This window comes from Garra rufa, chromosome 9 (genome assembly GCF_049309525.1).
Source record: "Garra rufa chromosome 9, GarRuf1.0, whole genome shotgun sequence".
Lineage (NCBI taxonomy): Eukaryota > Metazoa > Chordata > Actinopteri > Cypriniformes > Cyprinidae > Garra > Garra rufa.
The window spans coordinates 31,023,972-31,050,290 of NC_133369.1; positions in this window are offsets into that span (position 1 = coordinate 31,023,972).

Consider the following 26,319-nt stretch of genomic DNA (forward strand, 5'->3'; position numbering starts at 1 on the left):
TGATAAGAGTTCTCAAAAAATGCAACTGTATTGAACATAGCACCCAATCACTCGTTTAATATTTTTTGTTCCCTGTCATTTCGCTGTATTTTATGTTTGATTTAGCACAGGTGCCCTCTTACGTCATACTCCGAAAGTCCCCTTAGGCATTTGTGCGCATGCGCGCTACTCATAAATGGTGCTTTATAGAGGACGCACAAAAATACAGATTAAAATCATTTATATTTAGGTTAAATGGAAGATATAGCTTGTGCTGCATGTTAGCTTGCAAATTATGCCCAAGAACATAATTTATTAAGCCATATGTCTTACTAACAAGAAACAATGCCTCTAACCACAGGTCACGTACGAAAAATAATGCCCCGTTTAAGCCATTCTGAAGGGGTGGAGCGGAAAATGAAAATAAATACGGCCTTTTAAAATTTAAATGCTCCAGCGATTTCATTCCGTCAACCCCTTAGAACCCACCAAGAGCTAAATTCAGGTGTTTGCGAGTAGTTTCATTTAAAACGGAGAGGGCTGCCTTCAGCCTGTGTTTTCTGTTGTACTCACATGAGAGTCAGGGCTCCGAGCTCTCGGTCTGCGAACTACATCACTGAACCTCTTTTAAAAGCATTTAAATAAAAACACTCCAGCGACTGTACGCAATGTAAACATAATATCATTTTAAAGAGCTATATTAAGCGCATATGAGCTGCTTTTATATGGTTTACGGATAAGCTTCAGGGCTGGCGTTTCTTCGTCCGTGTTCACAAAACTACATATTTTAAAGGCATTTAAAAAATAAAAACACTCCAGCGATTGAACAGTAATAGTAGATTAGTGTATTGAAAATGTTAAAATGCTTGCTTATTTGTGCTGCATTTTTGTGGAAACGAATTAGCTAGTAAAGACTGTTTCATGAATATGGTCTCATCGTTTGAGCCACATAGTTCAACAAAGCACGGCCGTTTTTAATGACCAACTAATAACTTCTGCTATTTAACTGATAAGAGTTCTCAAAAAATGCAACTGTATTGAACATAGCACCCAATCACTCGTTTAATATTTTTTGTTCCCTGTCATTTCGCTGTATTTTATGTTTGATTTAGCACAGGTGCCCTCTTACGTCATACTCCGAAAGTCCCCTTAGGCATTTGTGCGCATGCGCACTACTCATAAATGGTGCTTTATAGAGGACGCACAAAAATACAGATTAAAATAATTTATATTTAGGTTAAATGGAAGATATAGCTTGTGTAGCATGTTAGCTTGCAAATTATGCCCAAGAACATAATTTATTAAGCCATATGTCTTACTAACAAGAAACAATGCCTCTAACCACAGGTCACGTACGAAAAATAATGCCCCGTTTAAGCCATATTCTACTCCACTGAAGGGGTGGAGCGGAAAATGAAAATAAATACGGCCTTTTAAAATTTAAATGCTCCAGCGATTTCATTCCGTCAACCCCTTAGAACCCACCAAGAGCTAAATGCAGGTGTTTGCGAGTAGTTTCATTTAAAACGGAGAGGGCTGCCTTCAGCCAGTGTTTTCTGTTGTACTGACTTGAGAGTCAAGGCTCCGAGCTCTCGGTCTGCGAACTACATCACTGAGCCTCTTTTAAAAGCATATAAAAGCACTCCAGCGACTGTACGCAATGTAAACATAATATCATTTTAAAGAGCTATATTAAGCGCATATGAGCTGCTTTTATATGGTTTACGGATGAGCTTCAGGGCCGGCGTTTCTTCGTCCGTGTTCACAAAACTACATATTTTAAAGGCATTTAAAAAATAAAAACACTCCAGCGATTGAACAGTAATAGTAGATTAGTGTATTGAAAACGTTAAAATGCTTGCTTATTTGTGCTGCATTTTTGTGGAAACAAATTAGCTAGTAAAGACTGTTTCATGAATATGGTCTCATCGTTTGAGCCACATAGTTCAACAAAGCACGGCCGTTTTTAATGACCAACTAATAACTTCTGCTATTTAACTGATTAGATTTCTCATAAAATGCAACTGTATTGAACATAGCACCCAATCACTCGTTTAATATTTTTTGTTCCCTGTCATTTCGCTGTATTTTTTGTTTGATTTAGCACAGGTGCCCTCTTACGTCATACTCCGAAAGTCCCCTTAGGCATTTGTGCGCATGCGCACTACTCATAAATGGTGCTTCATAGAGGACGCACAAAAATACAGATTAAAATCATTTATATTTAGGTTAAATGTAAGATATAGCTTGTGCTGCATGTTAGCTTGCAAATTATGCCCAAGAACATAATTTATTAAGCCATATGTCTTACTAACAAGAAACAATGCCTCTAACCACAGGTCACGTACGAAAAATAATGCCCAGTTTAAGCCATTCTGAAGGGGTGGAGCGGAAAATGAAAATAAATACGGCCTTTTAAAATTTAAATGCTCCAGCGATTTCATTCCGTCAACCCCTTAGAACCCACCAAGAGCTAAATTCAGGTGTTTGCGAGTAGTTTCATTTAAAACGGAGAGGGCTGCCTTCAGCCTGTGTTTTCTGTTGTACTGACATGAGAGTCAGGGCTCCGAGCTCTCGGTCTGCGAACTACATCACTGAACCTCTTTTAAAAGCATTTAAATAAAAACACTCCAGCGACTGTACGCAATGTAAACATAATATCATTTTAAAGAGCTATATTAAGCGCATATGAGCTGCTTTTATATGGTTTACGGATAAGCTTCAGGGCTGGCGTTTCTTCGTCCGTGTTCACAAAACTACATATTTTAAAGGCATTTAAAAAATAAAAACACTCCAGCGATTGAACAGTAATAGTAGATTAGTGTATTGAAAATGTTAAAATGCTTGCTTATTTGTGCTGCATTTTTGTGGAAACGAATTAGCTAGTAAAGACTGTTTCATGAATATGGTCTCATCGTTTGAGCCACATAGTTCAACAAAGCACGGCCATTTTTAATGACCAACTAATAACTTCTGCTATTTAACTGATAAGAGTTCTCAAAAAATGCAACTGTATTGAACATAGCACCCAATCACTCGTTTAATATTTTTTGTTCCCTGTCATTTCGCTGTATTTTATGTTTGATTTAGCACAGGTGCCCTCTTACGTCATACTCCGAAAGTCCCCTTAGGCATTTGTGCGCATGCGCGCTACTCATAAATGGTGCTTTATAGAGGACGCACAAAAATACAGATTAAAATCATTTATATTTAGGTTAAATGGAAGATATAGCTTGTGCTGCATGTTAGCTTGCAAATTATGCCCAAGAACATAATTTATTAAGCCATATGTCTTACTAACAAGAAACAATGCCTCTAACCACAGGTCACGTACGAAAAATAATGCCCCGTTTAAGCCATTCTGAAGGGGTGGAGCGGAAAATGAAAATAAATACGGCCTTTTAAAATTTAAATGCTCCAGCGATTTCATTCCGTCAACCCCTTAGAACCCACCAAGAGCTAAATGCAGGTGTTTGCGAGTAGTTTCATTTAAAACGGAGAGGGCTGCCTTCAGCCTGTGTTTTCTGTTGTACTGACATGAGAGTCAGGGCTCCGAGCTCTCGGTCTGCGAACTACATCACTGAACCTCTTTTAAAAGCATTTAAATAAAAACACTCCAGCGACTGTACGCAATGTAAACATAATATCATTTTAAAGAGCTTTATTAAGCGCATATGAGCTGCTTTTATATGGTTTACGGATAAGCTTCAGGGCTGGCGTTTCTTCGTCCGTGTTCACAAAACTACATATTTTAAAGGCATTTAAAAAATAAAAACACTCCAGCGATTGAACAGTAATAGTAGATTAGTGTATTGAAAACGTTAAAATGCTTGCTTATTTGTGCTGCATTTTTGTGGAAACGAATTAGCTAGTAAAGACTGTTTCATGAATATGGTCTCATCGTTTGAGCCACATAGTTCAACAAAGCACGGCCGTTTTTAATGACCAACTAATAACTTCTGCTATTTAACTGATAAGAGTTCTCAAAAAATGCAACTGTATTGAACATAGCACCCAATCACTCGTTTAATATTTTTTGTTCCCTGTCATTTCGCTGTATTTTATGTTTGATTTAGCACAGGTGCCCTCTTACGTCATACTCCGAAAGTCCCCTTAGGCATTTGTGCGCATGCGCGCTACTCATAAATGGTGCTTTATAGAGGACGCACAAAAATACAGATTAAAATCATTTATATTTAGGTTAAATGGAAGATATAGCTTGTGCTGCATGTTAGCTTGCAAATTATGCCCAAGAACATAATTTATTAAGCCATATGTCTTACTAACAAGAAACAATGCCTCTAACCACAGGTCACGTACGAAAAATAATGCCCCGTTTAAGCCATTCTGAAGGGGTGGAGCGGAAAATGAAAATAAATACGGCCTTTTAAAATTTAAATGCTCCAGCGATTTCATTCCGTCAACCCCTTAGAACCCACCAAGAGCTAAATTCAGGTGTTTGCGAGTAGTTTCATTTAAAACGGAGAGGGCTGCCTTCAGCCTGTGTTTTCTGTTGTACTGACATGAGAGTCAGGGCTCCGAGCTTTCGGTCTGCGAACTACATCACTGAGCCTCTTCTAAAAGCATTTAAATAAAAACACTCCAGCGACTGTACGCAATGTAAACATAATATCATTTTAAAGAGCTATATTAAGCGCATATGAGCTGCTTTTATATGGTTTACGGATGAGCTTCAGGGCTGGCGTTTCTTCGTCCGTGTTCACAAAACTACATATTTTAAAGGCATTTAAAAAATAAAAACACTCCAGCGATTGAACAGTAATAGTAGATTAGTGTATTGAAAACGTTAATGCTTGCTTATTTGTGCTGCATTTTTGTGGAAACGAATTAGCTAGTAAAGACTGTTTCATGAATATGGTCTCATCATTTGAGCCACATAGTTCAACAAAGCACGGCCGTTTTTAATGACCAACTAATAACTTCTGCTATATAACTGATTAGAGTTCTCAAAAAATGCAACTGTATTGAACATAGCACCCAATCGCTCTTTTAGTATTTTTTGTTCCCTGTCATTTCGCTGTATTTTATGTTTGATTTAGCACAGGTGCCCTCTTACGTCATACTCCGAAAGTCCCCTTAGGCATTTGTGCGCATGCGCACTACTCATAAATGGTGCTTTATAGAGGACGCACAAAAATACAGATTAAAATAATTTATATTTAGGTTAAATGGAAGATATAGCTTGTGTAGCATGTTAGCTTGCAAATTATGCCCAAGAACATAATTTATTAAGCCATATGTCTTACTAACAAGAAACAATGCCTCTAACCACAGGTCACGTACGAAAAATAATGCCCCGTTTAAGCCATATTCTACTCCACTGAAGGGGTGGAGCGGAAAATGAAAATAAATACGGCCTTTTAAAATTTAAATGCTCCAGCGATTTCATTCCGTCAACCCCTTAGAACCCACCAAAAGCTAAATGCAGGTGTTTGCGAGTAGTTTCATTTAAAACGGAGAGGGCTGCCTTCAGCCAGTGTTTTCTGTTGTACTGACTTGAGAGTCAAGGCTCCGAGCTCTCGGTCTGCGAACTACATCACTGAGCCTCTTTTAAAAGCATATAAAAGCACTCCAGCGACTGTACGCAATGTAAACATAATATCATTTTAAAGAGCTATATTAAGCGCATATGAGCTGCTTTTATATGGTTTACGGATGAGCTTCAGGGCCGGCGTTTCTTCGTCCGTGTTCACAAAACTACATATTTTAAAGGCATTTAAAAAATAAAAACACTCCAGCGATTGAACAGTAATAGTAGATTAGTGTATTGAAAACGTTAAAATGCTTGCTTATTTGTGCTGCATTTTTGTGGAAACAAATTAGCTAGTAAAGACTGTTTCATGAATATGGTCTCATCGTTTGAGCCACATAGTTCAACAAAGCACGGCCGTTTTTAATGACCAACTAATAACTTCTGCTATTTAACTGATTAGATTTCTCAAAAAATGCAACTGTATTGAACATAGCAACCAATCACTCGTTTAATATTTTTTGTTCCCTGTCATTTCGCTGTATTTTATGTTTGATTTAGCACAGGTGCCCTCTTACGTCATACTCCGAAAGTCCCCTTAGGCATTTGTGCGCATGCGCACTACTCATAAATGGTGCTTCATAGAGGACGCACAAAAATACAGATTAAAATCATTTATATTTAGGTTAAATGTAAGATATAGCTTGTGCTGCATGTTAGCTTGCAAATTATGCCCAAGAACATAATTTATTAAGCCATATGTCTTACTAACAAGAAACAATGCCTCTAACCACAGGTCACGTACGAAAAATAATGCCCCGTTTAAGCCATTCTGAAGGGGTGGAGCGGAAAATGAAAATAAATACGGCCTTTTAAAATTTAAATGCTCCAGCGATTTCATTCCGTCAACCCCTTAGAACCCACCAAGAGCTAAATTCAGGTGTTTGCGAGTAGTTTCATTTAAAACGGAGAGGGCTGCCTTCAGCCTGTGTTTTCTGTTGTACTGACATGAGAGTCAGGGCTCCGAGCTCTCGGTCTGCGAACTACATCACTGAACCTCTTTTAAAAGCATTTAAATAAAAACACTCCAGCGACTGTACGCAATGTAAACATAATATCATTTTAAAGAGCTTTATTAAGCGCATATGAGCTGCTTTTATATGGTTTACGGATAAGCTTCAGGGCTGGCGTTTCTTCGTCCGTGTTCACAAAACTACATATTTTAAAGGCATTTAAAAAATAAAAACACTCCAGCGATTGAACAGTAATAGTAGATTAGTGTATTGAAAACGTTAAAATGCTTGCTTATTTGTGCTGCATTTTTGTGGAAACGAATTAGCTAGTAAAGACTGTTTCATGAATATGGTCTCATCGTTTGAGCCACATAGTTCAACAAAGCACGGCCGTTTTTAATGACCAACTAATAACTTCTGCTATTTAACTGATAAGAGTTCTCAAAAAATGCAACTGTATTGAACATAGCACCCAATCACTCGTTTAATATTTTTTGTTCCCTGTCATTTCGCTGTATTTTATGTTTGATTTAGCACAGGTGCCCTCTTACGTCATACTCCGAAAGTCCCCTTAGGCATTTGTGCGCATGCGCGCTACTCATAAATGGTGCTTTATAGAGGACGCACAAAAATACAGATTAAAATCATTTATATTTAGGTTAAATGGAAGATATAGCTTGTGCTGCATGTTAGCTTGCAAATTATGCCCAAGAACATAATTTATTAAGCCATATGTCTTACTAACAAGAAACAATGCCTCTAACCACAGGTCACGTACGAAAAATAATGCCCCGTTTAAGCCATTCTGAAGGGGTGGAGCGGAAAATGAAAATAAATACGGCCTTTTAAAATTTAAATGCTCCAGCGATTTCATTCCGTCAACCCCTTAGAACACACCAAGAGCTAAATTCAGGTGTTTGCGAGTAGTTTCATTTAAAACGGAGAGGGCTGCCTTCAGCCAGTGTTTTCTGTTGTACTGACATGAGAGTCAAGGCTCCGAGCTCTCGGTCTGCGAACTACATCACTGAGCCTCTTTTAAAAGCATTTAAATAAAAACACTCCAGCGACTGTATGCAATGTAAACATAATATCATTTTAAAGAGCTATATTAAGCGCATATGAGCTGCTTTTATATGGTTTACGGATGAGCTTCAGGGCTGGCGTTTCTTCGTCCGTGTTCACAAAACTACATATTTTAAAGGCATTTAAAAAATAAAAACACTCCAGCGATTGAACAGTAATAGTAGATTAGTGTATTGAAAACGTTAAAATGCTTGCTTATTTGTGCTGCATTTTTGTGGAAACGAATTAGCTAGTAAAGACTGTTTCATGAATATGGTCTCATCGTTTGAGCCACATAGTTCAACAAAGCACGGCCGTTTTTAATGACCAACTAATAACTTCTGCTGTTTAACTGATTAGAGTTCTCAAAAAATGCAACTGTATTGAACATAGCACCCAATCACTCGTTTAATATTTTTTTGTTCCCTGTCATTTCGCTGTATTTTATGTTTGATTTAGCACAGGTGCCCTCTTACGTCATACTCCGAAAGTCCCCTTAGGCATTTGTGCGCATGCGCACTACTCATAAATGGTGCTTTATAGAGGACGCACAAAAATACAGATTAAAATAATTTATATTTAGGTTAAATGGAAGATATAGCTTGTGTAGCATGTTAGCTTGCAAATTATGCCCAAGAACATAATTTATTAAGCCATATGTCTTACTAACAAGAAACAATGCCTCTAACCACAGGTCACGTACGAAAAATAATGCCCCGTTTAAGCCATTCTACTCCACTGAAGGGGTGGAGCGGAAAATGAAAATAAATACGGCCTTTTAAAATTTAAATGCTCCAGCGATTTCATTCCGTCAACCCCTTAGAACCCACCAAGAGCTAAATGCAGGTGTTTGCGAGTAGTTTCATTTAAAACGGAGAGGGCTGCCTTCAGCCAGTGTTTTCTGTTGTACTGACTTGAGAGTCAAGGCTCCGAGCTCTCGGTCTGCGAACTACATCACTGAGCCTCTTTTAAAAGCATATAAAAGCACTCCAGCGACTGTACGCAATGTAAACATAATATCATTTTAAAGAGCTATATTAAGCGCATATGAGCTGCTTTTATATGGTTTACGGATGAGCTTCAGGGCCGGCGTTTCTTCGTCCGTGTTCACAAAACTACATATTTTAAAGGCATTTAAAAAATAAAAACACTCCAGCGATTGAACAGTAATAGTAGATTAGTGTATTGAAAACGTTAAAATGCTTGCTTATTTGTGCTGCATTTTTGTGGAAACAAATTAGCTAGTAAAGACTGTTTCATGAATATGGTCTCATCGTTTGAGCCACATAGTTCAACAAAGCACGGCCGTTTTTAATGACCAACTAATAACTTCTGCTATTTAACTGATTAGATTTCTCAAAAAATGCAACTGTATTGAACATAGCAACCAATCACTCGTTTAATATTTTTTGTTCCCTGTCATTTCGCTGTATTTTATGTTTGATTTAGCACAGGTGCCCTCTTACGTCATACTCCGAAAGTCCCCTTAGGCATTTGTGCGCATGCGCACTACTCATAAATGGTGCTTTATAGAGGACGCACAAAAATACAGATTAAAATCATTTATATTTAGGTTAAATGGAAGAAATAGCTTGTGCTGCATGTTAGCTTGCAAATTATGCCCAAGAACATAATTTATTAAGCCATATGTCCTACTAACAAGAAACAATGCCTCTAACCACAGGTCACGTACGAAAAATAATGCCCCGTTTAAGCCATTCTGAAGGGGTGGAGCGGAAAATGAAAATAAATACGGCCTTTTAAAATTTAAATGCTCCTGCGATTTCATTCCGTCAACCCCTTAGAACCCACCAAGAGCTAAATTCAGGTGTTTGCGAGTAGTTTCATTTAAAACGGAGAGGGCTGCCTTCAGCCTGTGTTTTCTGTTGTACTGACATGAGAGTCAGGGCTCCGAGCTTTCGGTCTGCGAACTACATCACTGAGCCTCTTTTAAAAGCATTTAAATAAAAACACTCCAGCGACTGTATGCAATGTAAACATAATATCATTTTAAAGAGCTATATTAAGCGCATATGAGCTGCTTTTATATGGTTTACGGATGAGCTTCAGGGCTGGCGTTTCTTCGTCCGTGTTCACAAAACTACATATTTTAAAGGCATTTAAAAAATAAAAACACTCCAGCGATTGAACAGTAATAGTAGATTAGTGTATTGAAAACGTTAAAATGCTTGCTTATTTGTGCTGCATTTTTGTGGAAACGAATTAGCTAGTAAAGACTGTTTCATGAATATGGTCTCATCGTTTGAGCCACATAGTTCAACAAAGCACGGCCGTTTTTAATGACCAACTAATAACTTCTGCTATTTAACTGATTAGATTTCTCAAAAAATGCAACTGTATTGAACATAGCACCCAATCACTCGTTTAATATTTTTTGTTCCCTGTCATTTCGCTGTATTTTATGTTTGATTTAGCACAGGTGCCCTCTTACGTCATACTCCGAAAGTCCCCTTAGGCATTTGTGCGCATGCGCACTACTCATAAATGGTGCTTTATAGAGGACGCACAAAAATACAGATTAAAATAATTTATATTTAGGTTAAATGGAAGATATAGCTTGTGTAGCATGTTAGCTTGCAAATTATGCCCAAGAACATAATTTATTAAGCCATATGTCTTACTAACAAGAAACAATGCCTCTAACCACAGGTCACGTACGAAAAATAATGCCCCGTTTAAGCCATTCTACTCCACTGAAGGGGTGGAGCGGAAAATGAAAATAAATACGGCCTTTTAAAATTTAAATGCTCCAGCGATTTCATTCCGTCAACCCCTTAGAACCCACCAAGAGCTAAATTCAGGTGTTTGCGAGTAGTTTCATTTAAAACGGAGAGGGCTGCCTTCAGCCTGTGTTTTCTGTTGTACTGACATGAGAGTCAGGGCTCCGAGCTTTCGGTCTGCGAACTACATCACTGAGCCTCTTCTAAAAGCATTTAAATAAAAACACTCCAGCGACTGTACGCAATGTAAACATAATATCATTTTAAAGAGCTATATTAAGCGCATATGAGCTGCTTTTATATGGTTTACGGATGAGCTTCAGGGCCGGCGTTTCTTCGTCCGTGTTCACAAAACTACATATTTTAAAGGCATTTAAAAAATAAAAACACTCCAGCGATTGAACAGTAATAGTAGATTAGTGTATTGAAAACGTTAAAATGCTTGCTTATTTGGGCTGCATTTTTGTGGAAACAAATTAGCTAGTAAAGACTGTTTCATGAATATGGTCTCATCGTTTGAGCCACATAGTTCAACAAAGCACGGCCGTTTTTAATGACCAACTAATAACTTCTGCTATTTAACTGATAAGAGTTCTCAAAAAATGCAACTGTATTGAACATAGCACCCAATCACTCGTTTAATATTTTTTGTTCCCTGTCATTTCGCTGTATTTTATGTTTGATTTAGCACAGGTGCCCTCTTACGTCATACTCCGAAAGTCCCCTTAGGCATTTGTGCGCATGCGCGCTACTCATAAATGGTGCTTTATAGAGGACGCACAAAAATACAGATTAAAATCATTTATATTTAGGTTAAATGGAAGATATAGCTTGTGCTGCATGTTAGCTTGCAAATTATGCCCAAGAACATAATTTATTAAGCCATATGTCTTACTAACAAGAAACAATGCCTCTAACCACAGGTCACGTACGAAAAATAATGCCCCGTTTAAGCCATTCTGAAGGGGTGGAGCGGAAAATGAAAATAAATACGGCCTTTTAAAATTTAAATGCTCCAGCGATTTCATTCCGTCAACCCCTTAGAACACACCAAGACCTAAATTCAGGTGTTTGCGAGTAGTTTTATTTAAAACGGAGAGGGCTGCCTTCAGCCAGTGTTTTCTGTTGTGCTGACATGAGAGTCAAGGCTCCGAGCTCTCGGTCTGCGAACTACATCACTGAGCCTCTTTTAAAAGCATTTAAATAAAAAATTTAAACATAATATCATTTTAAAGAGCTATATTAAGCGCATATGAGCTGCTTTTATATGGTTTACGGATGAGCTTCAGGGCTGGCGTTTCTTCGTCCGTGTTCACAAAACTACATTTTTTAAAGGCATTTAAAAAATTAAAACACTCCAGCGATTGAACAGTAATAGTAGATTAGTGTATTGAAAACATTAAAATGCTTGCTTATTTGTGCTGCATTTTTGTGGAAACGAATTAGCTAGTAAAGACTGTTTCATGAATATGGTCTCATCGTTTGAGCCACATAGTTCAACAAAGCACGGCCGTTTTTAATGACCAACGAATAACTTCTGCTATTTAACTGATAAGAGTTCTCAAAAAATGCAACTGTATTGAACATAGCACCCAATCACTCGTTTAATATTTTTTGTTCCCTGTCATTTCGCTGTATTTTATGTTTGATTTAGCACAGGTGCCCTCTTACGTCATACTCCGAAAGTCCCCTTAGGCATTTGTGCGCATGCGCACTACTCATAAATGGTGCTTTATAGAGGACGCACAAAAATACAGATTAAAATCATTTATATTTAGGTTAAATGGAAGAAATAGCTTGTGCTGCATGTTAGCTTGCAAATTATGCCCAAGAACATAATTTATTAAGCCATATGTCCTACTAACAAGAAACAATGCCTCTAACCACAGGTCACGTACGAAAAATAATGCCCCGTTTAAGCCATTCCACTCCACTGAAGGGGTGGAGCGGAAAATGAAAATAAATACGGCCTTTTAAAATTTAAATGCTCCAGCGATTTCATTCAGTCAACCCCTTAGAACACACCAAGACCTAAATTCAGGTGTTTGCGAGTAGTTTTATTTAAAACGGAGAGGGCTGCCTTCAGCCAGTGTTTTCTGTTGTGCTGACATGAGAGTCAAGGCTCCGAGCTCTCGGTCTGCGAACTACATCACTGAGCCTCTTTTAAAAGCATTTAAATAAAAAATTTAAACATAATATCATTTTAAAGAGCTATATTAAGCGCATATGAGCTGCTTTTATATGGTTTACGGATGAGCTTCAGGGCTGGCGTTTCTTCGTCCGTGTTCACAAAACTACATATTTTAAAGGCATAATAAAAACACTCCAGCGATTGAACAGTAATAGTAGATTAGTGTATTGAAAACGTTAAAATGCTTGCTTATTTGTGCTGCGTTTTTGTGGAAACGAATTAGCTAGTAAAGACTGTTTCATGAATATGGTCTCATCGTTTGAGCCACATAGTTCAACAAAGCACGGCCGTTTTTAATGACCAACTAATAACTTCTGCTATTTAACTGATAAGAGTTCTCAAAAAATGCAACTGTATTGAACATAGCACCCAATCACTCGTTTAATATTTTTTGTTCCCTGTCATTTCGCTGTATTTTATGTTTGATTTAGCACAGGTGCCCTCTTACGTCATACTCCGAAAGTCCCCTTAGGCATTTGTGCGCATGCGCACTACTCATAAATGGTGCTTTATAGAGGACGCACAAAAATACAGATTAAAATCATTTATATTTAGGTTAAATGGAAGATATAGCTTGTGCTGCATGTTAGCTTGCAAATTATGCCCAAGAACATAATTTATTAAGCCATATGTCCTACTAACAAGAAACAATGCCTCTAACCACAGGTCACGTACGAAAAATAATGCCCCGTTTAAGCCATTCCACTCCACTGAAGGGGTGGAGCGGAAAATGAAAATAAAAACGGCCTTTTAAAATTTAAATGCTCCAGCGATTTCATTCCGTCAACCCCTAAGAACACACCAAGAGCTAAATTCAGGTGTTTGCGAGTAGTTTCATTTAAAACGGAGAGGGCTGCCTTCAGCCAGTGTTTTCTGTTGTACTGACATGAGAGTCAAGGCTCCGAGCTCTCGGTCTGCGAACTACATCACTGAGCCTCTTTTAAAAGCATTTAAATAAAAACACTCCAGCGACCCCTTGTCAAAAAATCCCATAGGATTCCAATAGGATTTCTCTACAGGATTCCAGTTAGAATTTCTATCATATTTTGGAACCGTTCCTAAAGGATTCCATTAGGAATTATCTTATAGGATTTTCTTATAGGACAAGACATAAATATCCTGTAGGATAATTTCTACTGGATTTTAATGGGATTTATTTTAAAGCATCTTTCAAGAATTTTGAAGAATCCTAACGGTACGCTTTTTTAATTGTTTGTATTAGTTTAGTGTCTTGCAGTTTACTTTAACTCACCTTAATATACATTCCGAAAGGAATCCTCTACAAATCCTAAAGGATTCCACTAGGAATTCTCTACAGGATTCAAATCAGAATTTCTATCATATTTTGGAACCATTCCTAAAGGATTCCATTATAAGCATTTGAAAATTAACCTTTTACAGCTCTGGTTGAGACACAGACAGTGACTACAGTCACCAGCTCAAAGACAGCCACAACTATAACTTCCACGCAACCAGGTACATAATTAGCTCTTGTATCATGATTGTTTAATGTTTTTTATGTATGTTTTTCTCATTTCAATGGATTCCAGCTCATATTCATATTTTTTAATTTTCACAATATGGCTCATCTAAACTTAAAGTGTCAACTACACTGATCCTAAAAAAGCAAACACCACCTACACCAACACCTCCAAATAAACTAGGTATGTATAAACGTCATTCTCAATTCCAATTTTTTCAGAATCACTATATAAATATACAACTCTTTTTTTATATATATATATATATTTGAACATATTTACATCAACATGAAACTGTTATGTGAAAAGTTATTATTTAATCATGTGAATCCAAAACTATCATGACTGTTCATGGACAATTAGTCATGTAAAACAACATACAAAGTGGCAAGTGGCAACAGTATAGCTCAGAGAATTGTGGGCTAATTCCAACTGATGTGGAAATATAATTATGCTATTGAAAGTGGGTTTTTTTGTATTAATTAATTCTTTTTTTTTTTTTTTTTTTTTGTCTGTCAGTACTTGAAGTGACACAGCAATATACAACAGACATTCGGATGTTGTTTTCAACTCACTCTTATTGTGTCTCTATATAGTCTCTCCCGCAGTGTTTAGGATTGTTGTTGCTGCTGCATTAGCTGTTCTCCTTTCTGCTGTTATTCTTTGGGTAATTTGCAAAAAAAGAGCTGGTGAGTTTTTTTTATTTTTATTTTTTTATCAAAATTTATAAATTATATTTTTTTAATTTAACATAGATTTTATAACAGGCAAAAGTCCAAAACATCCAAATTAACAGACAAACACATCGGTTTCAGTTTTATCATATTATTTTATTTTTGAAAGAAGTGGTGTTAAAATGTTGAAGTACTTGGCTTGAACTATACTGCCCTCCAAAGGCAAAGCGCAGTAACTACGCATTTGGTCAAAATTGAGTTAAGGCTTAAAATGGACTTTGTGACAGCTGTTTTGTCTTGTGGCAAAGTCTTCTGGTTCAATTTTGTCCCAGAGAAACAAGAGTGTTTCAGATAAACAAGAGTGTCAACATGTTTGACAAGCTGGCGTAAAAACTTTAAAGGCATTTTTCTCAGTTTCAGTGTTGGCGTAGTTACTGCACTTTGCCTTTGGAGGGCAGTATAGTTTGTGTAATTTTGCTGATTTAAAACTTATGTAATTGTATTATTTACTAACCCTGATGTGGTTCCAAACCTGTGTGACTTTCTTTCTTGAATGTAAAAAGATATTTTCAGAAATGTTCGGTTTATATTTATAGTTCTTCTTTAGACATACTAACTATAAGTAACTCTGCAACTACATGTTAACTGACTCTCATTATTTCAGAGTATCAGTTGAGATGTTGACATGTAGTAACAAAGTTACTCATAGTTAGCAGAATCTGTGTTTCTGTCCATAAAGTGGAAGTCAGTGGTAACCAAAACTGTTCTTCTTTTTTGTTCATAAATATTTAAAATTACATGTGTGATGGCACATAAGTGAATGATGACAGAAAGTATTTTTATTTGAAAATGAACTAAAACAAATATAAATCTATATTCTAGTGAATCATATGTCAATTTGCGTTAATGTCATACTGTGTGTTTACCGATTTGATTATAAATATTAGTATTTCATGAGGCACCAATATTTTTTAGATAAAAGAAGAGGGACTTATGACTCTGTGGTAAGTATAATTTTGGCAAACATATATGTGTACTGTTTTTATTTATACTATATTTAAGCATCAGCTAAATGTCAAGTAAGTCCTAATTGTATTGTTTCTTGTCTAAAGGTCACAAATATGAATAAATATGAAGGAACAAATAATACAATAAACATTTCCATACACCCAACTCCCAGCACTAATGTAAGTAAACAATATGATTAATCTTCAAGTTACTGTAGTCTTAGTGTAGTATTATTCTCTGTAATGTATATTATACCATTTGTTGCACAGCAACTGACTTAAATAAACATTACATTGCAAAAAAATGAAGTGGTGAAAGGTGATAACTAAGACGCAAGATAGTTGCTGTAGCATCCGTGATTGTGATATTGCTTTTATACAACTTTATACAACTGGACAGAACAAATATGTAAATAATTAAAAAAAATATGTTGTGTCCTATAACCTTCTTATGCGGTTACTACTTTCTTCTACCACGGATCGGGTTATATGCCATACTGAATTTAGTACAGATAAAAATTAGTTTATGAGGGATGGACTAATAGTCTTTACATTGGCAAACACTTTATAAGGAACCTAGATCATGTAATTTTCACAACTCACAAAACCATATCATGGATCTTTTTCAGGAAGACATTTTGTCAGCTGAACAATCGGCATGTTGTTGAACACAATGTAGGCTACATCTATCCCCCATAGTCTCGCTTTCATTTCTGTTCAAATTAAATATGGCACTATCCTGTCTAAGGTCTATTCTCTGTTACTAATTCGAAAACATCACTAGAAAATCTTTGGCTTTGTCTAAAGAGTTATTAGAAAGGAGACATTATCATGTTATTCTCTTAATACAAAAGTTCAGCATTAAGCAACATTTAAGCCTCAATATTTGCAGCAATTTTGTTTTTACAGTATTTTTCAATTGCTAACAAGCATTTACCAATACTTAAAGTACTTTTTCTAAACTCTTAAAGGAACACTCTACTTTTTTTGGAAATAAGCTAATTCTTCTACTCCCCCCGAGTTAATAAGTTGATTTTTACCGTTTTGAAATCCATTCAGCCATTCTCCTGTTCTGGCGATATCACTTTTAGCATAACTTAGCAGCAGTGGTGTTTCATTCTTCAGTCAGTCATCACTTTGGAATGAATCAATTGAATAAATCATTTAAAGACTAAAGGTCCTTACACATTAAGTCCAAAATTTACGTATGAAACAAAAAAGTGCATACAATTCAACCTGATTTGATTTTTTTTTTAACAACAGATAAAAGTTTCGGAAGCAGTGTGCAAATGTAATTGACATAATATGAGGACAAGAATTTCGAACTCGAGGTCCTTGCACATGTTCGAAATTTATGCACGTAAAAAATAAATATGACCTCATGTTAATCATGTTTACTTACTGCCTCCGAAACTTTAATCCATCATGAAAAAATTCCAAATTGAAATTGTTTCACAATGTTCCTTTTGTTGTTTAGGAGCAGAAAGAAGATGTGACTTATACTGAGGTTGCCACATACAGCAAAATCCAAAATAAAAAGAACAAGGTGAGTAAACACTTCTTCATTCTTCCATCAATGTCTAATTCCATCCATCCTCTCTCAAGATGATATTTTGTACACTAAATCAGTTTTTTCTTATAAGCAGTTCTTTTGAATTTGTTTCTTGAAATAAGTTCTAACATCATGCTGTAATAACTGAGAGGTACAATGTACACCTTGTTTGACAATATCTGTGATGTTCATGCAGGTTAATGATGATAAAGTGACTTATGCTGAGGTCAGAGGAGTAACAGTTGGACTTCGGGATAACTGCAGTCAACTTAATGCCTCTGTGAACAAGAACCATCACAAATAAGTCAAACAGTCATTAATTATACAAAGACCTCATATCATGACCAGAAAAATGTGAACCTATAATTGAGATTGTAAATCTTTTACGTCAACAAATAATCCCAAGTGATAATCAGATTTATTTGTAGGACTCAAATGAACAATTTTAATCTTTGATCATTCCAAAGAAATCTTCCATTTTCTTTGACTCTGCGATGATTCATTTTCTAGTAACTGTTTTTAAAAGTTATGCTATTTTACATGCACCATCCTCTTTTGTGACTAACACAGAGATGCTTAAAAGTGTATAGGAACCATTAGACCACAGTCTAAAAATTGTGGTTTAAAATTCTGCCCTGTCAACTAAACATACAACATACGATTGCGTTGCATTTACTAGTCCACAAAATGTTCACTTCAGTTACAGAAGTGTTAGATTTAATTCAGTCCTGTGAAACTGGTAAAAAAGTCAAAAATGTTGGTTGAACAGATGTTTGAAATTTTGCACATAAAGTTGAAAGAACTTCAAAGCTGATGTGTGAAGAAAACGTGTTATTATGAAATAAGGAGAAACTTTTTTTCCTCCTAACATTTTACATGTTATAAGATTGAGTTAAAGTTGTGTTCAAATTGCTCTGACTTATTTTACACTGTGATTTCATGTTGGATAATTCATTCTTGAAGATGTTCATAAACACACTGAATATTTCTGAAATGCATTTGCAGGTGAAAAAAAGCACCAAATCTTCAAATTGGGTTCTACATTTTAATGTAAACACTGTGAGAAACAACAGCATAAGCATGATTTCTGTATATAGTTAAAATGTTGTTATACATGTATTTATTTGTTATTAGTTTATTGATTTGATGTTGAGTCTCTTAACTACAACTGTTTTATTAAGCAAGTATGAAACTCTCGAAGCTGCAAGCATTTTTGTTTCCATGTGGTGGATTCTGGAAAGAGTATCTTGAAATAAAGAAAAAACATGACAGTTACTTAAAGATTTCTTTATTCTATAAAATAAACATTATTGCAAAAATGTTATATAAAACATTTATTTAAGCCTACGTTATTTCATCATGTAAGTATATCAAATCAGATAAAAGATGGTTTCTAAGGTTTGTACATCACTGCAATCTCTTCACAGCAATTCTACAACCTGAAAGTGTTTAAAATTATGAATAGTTTACAGTTTCCTCTTTTTCAAGAAAATATTTTACATCTTTAAAGAAATATTAAAATGATGCATGACCCTAATAAAGTAGGTCAATATGTATATAGTAAATGTTCTAATGAAAACTTACACAATGATAAATAATGATAATGAAATAATACCTCAAATAATAGAGTTTCTGGCATTATGAGGGCCAACTAAAAATGATTCACACTTAGGTATTTTCCCACATGAATATTTGACAGTATATGTGACTGGGGTCTTTATTTCAGTAAAAGCCTCCTTTAGCGATCCGATGTGATATAGTAAGAAAAATATCCATATTTAAAAAGTAAGAATCACTATAATCTAGTTTGCTGCTTTGGGAAGGGGGGTAGCAGTACTGAACGCCGTCTAAGCTGTTCGCAAATTGCAATGCAGTGGGACTGCTAACCAATCACAACACATTTAGTTTTTTTTCGGAAGGGGGAACCCGGAACTAATCGTTGTATGTATTTTTCGAACCACCAAGCATGAGAGCATGTTCTAGTGCACCCCAAACAAAATACTTCATAAAAGAGCAGAATAGGACCCCTTTAATAAACAAAACATTCATTTATGCATATCTAAATACATGTATTTTCCAAATGTCTTATTGAAATGTGTTTACCTGTGAGAAGTGAGCAGAGAATGATCAGTCCCAGCAGACACATGTGACACTTATCAGCCATTTTGTGTTTCTGTCAGTCTTCCCTTCCATTTAGCATCATGTCTATGCAATTTGTGTAACGTTAATTACACAGGGAGAATTAACAGTGTCTACAATTGACAATTGAACGGCACCAGCTTCCTGAATGTCAACATTATTTCACTATGGGGCCTGCACACTTCCTTTAGTTAATGAAATACTTCCAGGAATAACTACAATTCACATGCAAACTCATAAAGACTAGCATGGGTGTCCAGATCCTTACCCTTTTCTACAAATGAGATCTTGAGACGAATATGGTATGAAACAACTAGCTAAAAGAAAGAAGAGGAATTGGTAGAATGATTCAGTCTAAACTGAGTTCACAGATTATCGTTTCTATATATCGGTTGAACCAGTGTCGGCAAACTAGTGCAGATTCTCACGCTGGTTTTATGCAGAACTGTATTGAAAGAGTTCTCTAGAAAGCATAACTTATTTTGCAACATGTATTTTACTTTCATAGCACAAACTGTACAGTGTTGCATAACACACAACCTCAACAATTACAACTGTAGACCTGCTGCCATAATCATAAATACATAATCTAATGAACAGCACCTTTAAAACAATTCCAAAGTACTTTATATGGTGTGAGTATATATAAATCCATTAATGAATATACAGTTTAAAATCAAATTAGGAACATTTAGGATAATTAACAAAAAAAAGAGTGTAAATGGGCCATTAACACTGTAAAGCAAACAGAAGATTAATTGTAAATATTTAAATAAATACATATTTATAAATATTTAATTAATAAATACTTGGGTAGTTTAAATTTCCTCTCAATAAATAGCATTTCATACAAGTATTCAATTAAAAAAAATATATATTTTTTAATCAGAATATGAATTAAGTATAATCAATTTGAATACAGCCATTTATGGATCAAGTTATTCTACCATTATAATTATGTAGTTGCATATGTGTATAGAGGCTTGCATAGATTTTAACATGTTATGCTGAAGCTACACATCCTGTTTTGACATTAGACCAAAAATATATGATGGGGCCTCCTCCATAAGGTAAATGAGGGCCTCCTGTCCACTTCCAGAAAGCAAACTAGAGGCATAGCAAAAAAAGGTAAACAATAATGGCTATATAGGAAGTGCATTGAACACACCTTGGGGAAAACCGGTATAAAAGAGGGTGCAAACACAGACTCTATAGATTCTCTGCAGTCTCTCGGGTTCATTGTCTCTGATAATAAAGTCTATCTTCTAGCATGAAAACCTCAAGACTTCAAGAGAGACAGGATTCACAAGCATGATGCAAATAGAACAGTTTATTTAGAAAACAGAGTGAAGAGAGGACAGTCAGAAGGCTGGACGAAGTGCTGGAACGGATGACTGGTGACGCAAGATCAGTGGACAACCCAGGCGGAGATCCGGAACAGAAGCGTCAAAAGCCCAGACGAGCGAAATCCAGCGAAGCAGGGACCAGAGGGGAAAACAGGAACGAACCGAGCTGGAACAACACCAAACGATCTGACAATGGGGACAGGACAGAGCTGATCTTAAATAGAGGTGGTAAATGAGCCGCAGCTAAATCCGATCAGCTCGTAACAAACAGCCACACCCACACCCACACACACACACACACACACACACACAGACACCTGCACGACACACACACACACACAGCAAAGAAGAGAAAGTGAACCCATAAACCGTGACAGTACCCCTCCTCCTAGGAGCGCCTCCTGGCGCTCTCAGAGGAACCTACCCGTAGATTGTAATCATCAATAAGGGAGTGATCCAGGATGTCCCTAGCCGGAACCCAACTTCTCTCCTCCGGACGGTAACCTTCCCAGTCCACCAAGTACTGAATTCCGCGTCCCCTCCGTCTCGAGTCCAGAAAGCGACGAACCGAATAAGTGAGTTCCCCATCTACGAGACGCGGCGGTGGGGGAACAGGGGTAGGCGGGTTAATGGGTGAATGAAAAACGGGTTTAATTTTGGAAACGTGAAAGACGGGATGAATTCTCCTGTACGCCGGAGGAAGTTTGAGGCGGACTGCCACTGGGCTAAGAATCTTGGTTACAGTGAATGGGCCTATGAATTTGGGTGCTAATTTATTACAAACGGAGCGGAGCGGAATGTTACTAGAAGAAAGCCACACTTTTTGACCAACGACGTATATGGGAGGCTTAGACCGGTGGCGATCGGCCTGAACCTTGGTGCGAGCTCTCACCTGGAGAAGAGTCTCACGGGCTCTTCTCCAGGTGCGCTGACACCTCTGGACAAAGGCGTGGGCGGAGGGAAACTTTGGAATTCAGACTGGGAAAAATAGGTGGCTGGTAACCTATACTACACTCGAAGGGTGAAAGGCCCATAGACGAAACTGGTAACGAGTTATGTGCGTACTCAACCCATGAGAGCTGTTGGCTCCAGGAAGACGGGTTCTGAGAGACCAAACACCGCAAGACCCTCTCAAGATCCTGATTAGCCCTCTCAGTCTGCCCGTTGCTCTGAGGATGGAAACCAGATGACAGACTAACACTCGCCCCCAAGAGATGACAGAACTCCCTCCAAAATCTGGAGGTAAACTGGGGACCCCTGTCGGAAACCACGTCAATCGGGAGGCCATGAATTCGAAAGACGTGATTAACGACAGTAGCCGCTGTCTCCTTGGCTTATGGTAATTTGGGTAAGGGAATGAAATGGGCCGCTTCGAGAACCGGTCCACCACGGTCAAAACAACCGTGTTGCCCTGGGAGGGTGGGAGACCGGAAACGAAATTGAGTGCGATATGGGACCAGGGTCTCGAAGGGACCGACAGCGGCTGAAGTAACCCTTCTGGGGGACGATTGGAAGTCTTGGCACGCGCGCAGACTGAACAAGCCAAAACAAAATCTCGGGTATCGCGGGCTATAGACGGCCACCAAAACCTTTGTCTAACTAGAAACTTAGTACGATTGATTCCTGGATGGCAAGCCACGTTGGAACAATGAGCCCACCGGATAACGTCTGACCGTAATCTCTCCGGCACAAACAAACGACTCGGTGGTCCCCCGGGCGGGGGCGTTACCCCTTCTAAGGCTGTGCGGACCTTAGGTTCCACCTCCCAAGTGAGAGTAGAAATAACAAGTCTCTCCGGAATAATACGCTCGGGAGTGGAAGGGCGTTCAGAACGATCAAAAACACGAGATAACGAGTCGGGCTTGATGTTCTTAGACCCTGGACGGTAGGAGATGGAAAAATCGAAACAACCAAAAAAAAAAGGGCCCACCGAGCCTGCCTGGAGTTGAGACGTTTGGCGGACCTGATGTATTTGAGGTTCTTATGTTCGGTCCAGACGATAAAGGGTACCCCCGAACCCTCTAACCAGTGACGCCACTCCTCCAACGCTAACTTGACCGCCAACAGCTCTCTGTTACCAATATTGTAGTTTTGCTCGGCAGTGGACATACTATGTGAAAAAAAACGTGCAAGGGTGCATCTTGTCGTCCGAGGAAGAACGCTGGGATAGAACCGCACCTACCCCCACCTCTGACGCGTCAACCTCCACCACAAACTGGCGTGTGGGATCAGGGGCAACAAGAATCGGAGCAGAAACGAAGCGGCTCTTGAGGTTGGAGAATGCAGCGTCAGCCGCATCCGACCACCTGAACGCCGTTCTGGAGGAGGTTAAGGCAGTCAGAGGCGCGGCTAGTTGGCTGAAATTACGAATAAAACGTCGGTAGAAATTGGCGAACCCCAGAAACCTCTGCAGGGCCTTGCGGGAATCAGGGGTTGGCCAATTCACCACAGCCTTAACCTTGTCAGGGTCCATATGTATTCCCTCGGACGAGACGATGTACCCTAGAAATGGAACAGACTGTGCAAGAAAAACGCATTTCTCCGCCATGACAAAAAGCCCATTCTCTAGCAGCCTCTGGAGCACTCGCCTGACGTGCTAAACGTGTTCCTGGAGAGAGGAAGAAAAAATCAATATGTCGTCCAGGTAGACATAAATGAACTGATCGACCATGTCTCTCAACACGTCATTGACGAGGGCCAGAAAGACCGCGGGCGAGTTGGACAAGCTGAAGGGCATGACCTAATATTCAAAGTGCCCCCTGGGGGTGTTAAAGGCGGTCTTCCACTCATCCCCCTTCCTAATGCGGACCAAATGATAGGCATTGCGCAAATCCAATTTAGTAAAAAAAAGATGCTCCCTGTAACCTCTCGAAAGCTGAAGACATCAAAGGCAAAGGATAAGTATTCTTTACAGTGATGTTATTCAGCCCTCGGTAGTCAATACAAGGTCGCAGGGAGCCATCCTTCTTTTTGACAAAAAAGAACCCTGCCCCCGCGGGAGAAGAGGAAGTACGAATGAGCCTGGCTGCCAGAGAATCAGAAATATATTTCTCCATGGCCTCCCTCTCAGGAGCAGAAAGTGAGTATAACTTGCCATTGGGCGGAGACATACCTGGCAGTAACTCTATAGCACAGTCATAGGGATGATGCGGAGGGAGAGAAGCGGCTCTGGACTTACTGAACACTTCCTTCAGGTTGAGGTACTCCTGGGGCACGTTTGACAGGTTCACTGACTCCTCCTGCAACAAAAAACAAGACACAGATGGACAGGCAGACATAAGACAGTTAGAAAAACAGGTCTCTCCCCAAGAAGAGATAGAATTCTGGCCCCAGTCCACTTTGGGGTTGTGGTGTGCCAACCACGGGTGACCCAGCATGACCGGAATCAAGGGAGAGGTGGTGAGGAGAAAGGCGATCTCCTCCCTGTGGTTACCGGAAGTAACCATAGTGATGGGCACCGTGGAGTGCGTGATGCATGGTAGTGATTGTCCATCTAAAGCGTTGACAGAGATCTTGGACCTGAGTGGAATTATGGGAACCTGAAGGCGATGGGCAAAATCACAGTCCATAAAATTACCCTCTGCTCCGGAATCCAGTAAGGCCTCGCAGTTCTTGAAGTGGGTTGTCCACTGAAGTCTCACCGGGAGGAGAGTCACGGACGATGGGTTGCTATGAGATAGACTGCCCGACAGTAACCCACGTTCTACTGTCGGGCTCTGTCTTTTAACGGACAGTTAGCTAGAAAGTGTCCCGCCGAACCACAATACATGCAGAGCCCCTTTGATCTTCTACGATCCCTCTCCTCCCGGGAGAGCCGAGCTCTACCAACCTGCATGGGTTCTTGATCGAACGCGGGGCTGACCGTGTTGCCCGCCGAGTTGATGGAATGAACAGGAAGCTCCGACGGCAAAGAGAGACGTGTCAGCTGATCACGGCGCTGGAGGCGGGAGTCCACCCGAAGGGCCAAGGAAATGAGTCCATCTAAATCCACAGGAAGCTCGAGGGTGAAAATTTCTCTTTGAACACGGTCAGCCAACCCATGCAAAAACATGTCCCACTGCGCCGCCTCGTTCCACTTGCACTCGGCGGCCAGTGTGCGGAACTCGATGGAGTAGTCAGATACGGTGCGATCCCCAGAACGCACTACAAAGATTGGGCTCACCCGTGTAGACTTCTGGCGTGGGTAGGCGGGGCTCGTTGTTCACACTGCTATCCTCCGGAGCGGGCGGGGGAGGCGGTGGTGGGGTTGGCGCAGTGGGCAACGTCAGTTGTTGGATTTGGGTGGTGAGCTCGGATACCTGCGTCACCAAAGCCTGAATGGCACGTCCTGTAGTCAACATCTGTTCTTCTTGAAAATCCATCCGAGCATTGGTGGCCGACAGAAAATTTCCCAGCGTGGGTGCATCAGCTGAATCCATAATAGGTCAGATCGTTCTGTCAGGTCTGTGTGGACAGAGAGACAGGATTCACGAGCGTGATGCAAATAGAACAGTTTATTTAGAAAACAGAGTGAAGAGAGGACGGTCAGAAGGCTGGACGAAGTGCTGGAACGGATGACTGGTGACGCAGGATCAGTGGACAACCCAGGCGGAGATCCGGAACAGAAGCGTCAAAAGACGAGCGAAATCCAGCGAAGCAGGGACCAGAGGGGAAAACAGGAACGAACCGAGCTGGAACAACACCAAACGATCTGACAATGGGGACAGGACAGAGCTGATCTTAAATAAAGGTGGTAAATGAGCCGCAGCTGAATCCGATCAGCTCATAACAAACAGCCACACACACACACACACACACACACACACACCTGCACGAAACACACACACAACAAAGAAGAGAAAGTGAACCCATAAACCGTGACAACTACAGTTTCAGCAAATAAAAGTTCAGTTACTTCTGATTGTACTGGAATTGAAGAAACAAAAACTTTAGTTTCAACCCTTGAGGTTTTCATGAAAACATAATTTGAATAGAATTTAATGTAATGCTCAAACTATTTACCTGGCATATTTTTGTACAACAAACATAGCCTGTATACTTGCCAAATGCAAGAGTACTATTTTATTATGGGCTTTTGCGCAGATGCTGATTTTTAATTCATGTGATAAATATTCCTAAATTTATTTAATAATATACATTTTTTTCTCTTTACTGTATGTGGTTAAAATGTGAGAACTTGAACTTGTTTTATCACAGTACATTTTCACATTGCATTCAACAAATATTTCATATAAAAGCTTTTTCCTTAACATACAGCGGATCTCATAAAAAAACATAAATCTCAGTACACTCTTAAAAATAAAGGTGCTTTAAAAGGTGCTTCACAGCGATGCCATAGAAGAACCATTTTTGTTTTTTCAGCCAAATGTTCCTTCCATTGCTTTCTTACCTTTTTATAATCTGAAGATTCTTCTTTTGCCACAAAGAACCTTTTGTGAAACAGAAAGGTTCCTTATGGAACCTTTTAAACAAATAAGGTTCTTCTATGGCATTATGAAGCACCTTTATTTTCAAGAGTGTTGATGCAAATAAAAATGCTTATCTGCTCACAATATGAGGACATGCAATGATTTGCATAATTACTAACTGTAACAGTGAATAACCAGTTTATTGAAGAAGATGGGATGATACAAACGAAGTGAC